The sequence below is a fragment of the Propithecus coquereli genome, unplaced genomic scaffold (genome assembly GCF_000956105.1).
Source record: "Propithecus coquereli isolate 6110/MARCELLA unplaced genomic scaffold, Pcoq_1.0 Scaffold58, whole genome shotgun sequence".
Lineage (NCBI taxonomy): Eukaryota > Metazoa > Chordata > Mammalia > Primates > Indriidae > Propithecus > Propithecus coquereli.
In genome coordinates, this window is record NW_012151729.1 from 4862923 (window position 1) to 4864123 (window position 1201).

At 27.6% G+C, this 1201-nt stretch overlaps 1 protein-coding gene across 1 annotated transcript in view; it reads right to left on the reverse strand.

Moving 5' to 3' along the window:
- SPINK5 (serine peptidase inhibitor, Kazal type 5) overlaps positions 1-1201 on the reverse strand; it is a 97788-nt gene that overhangs the window by 15135 nt on the left and 81452 nt on the right. The gene's annotated exons all lie outside the window — the stretch shown is intronic.

The window sequence follows — 1201 nt, forward strand, 5'->3', positions numbered from 1 at the left end:
TTTTTTGAGCCTTAATTTTCTCACTTGAAAATAATGAATAATAGTAGCTCTTACCTTATAGTATTGCTTTAGGGTATTAAATCACATAATGCATGTAAATGCATGCTTAACACAGTGTCTGTTACATAAATTCCAGTAAATGTTAGTTGTCAGTATGTTTTCGATGGTAAAAAAAACAATTTCCATGTAAAAGAAGAAACATATTTGCTCTTTATAGTTTTTTAGAAGTATAAGTTCAATAATTAATGATGATGATAATAATAATAATAACTTGACTTATCAGGATAAAAAGGCAAAAAGTAGGACCAAAAGATAAAGAACAGATTTGAAAGAAAATAGGCTAATGATAGACTTAAATCCAATGGCATCAGTAATTACATTAAATATTAATGAGTAAATGCTCCAGTTACAGACAGATTATCAGACCGAAAAAACAGAAAGAATCAACTATATGTTTATAAGAAATATACTTTAAATATAAGAAAACAAACAGGTAGAATGTAAAAGGATGAGTTCTAAATAACTCATGACTCGAAGTCATCATAGGGTTTAAAAATGTTTTGAAATAAATGACAATGAAAATATAACCCATCAAATCCCTACAGCCAAAGCAGCGATTCGAGGGAAAGTTATAACTTTAATACATACATTAGTAAAGAAGAAAGTTCTAAAATTGATGATCTAAACTTCCAACTCAGGAAGCTAGCAAACGATGAGCAAATTAAGCCCATAGAAAAAAACAAATAATAAAGAGGAGAAATTGAAACAAAAAAATAGCAAAGTCAAAAGTTAACTGCTTGAAAAGATTAAAAATCTGATAAGCTGTTTGCAAAATTGACTAAATAGGCAATAAAACACATATTACCCATACTAGAGATAAAAAAGCCATCATTATATGAACTATACATATTAAAAGGATAATGTAGAAATGTTATAAATAACTATATGCCAATAAATTTGACAACATAGATAAAATTAATAAATCCCTTGAAAATCACTTCCTGAAACAGACACAAAAAAGAAATAGAAAATGTAATGGTATTATATATGTTAATATTCATTTCAGAGGAGTTAAGCAGGATTAATGTGCTTGTTCTTTTGTTTTGATAAATATTTCAAACATCTAAACCAACTGCTTTAGATTGTGTTGAGTTCCATATCGACATAAATATTCAGGGAGAATTTAGACAAGCAACCTCTA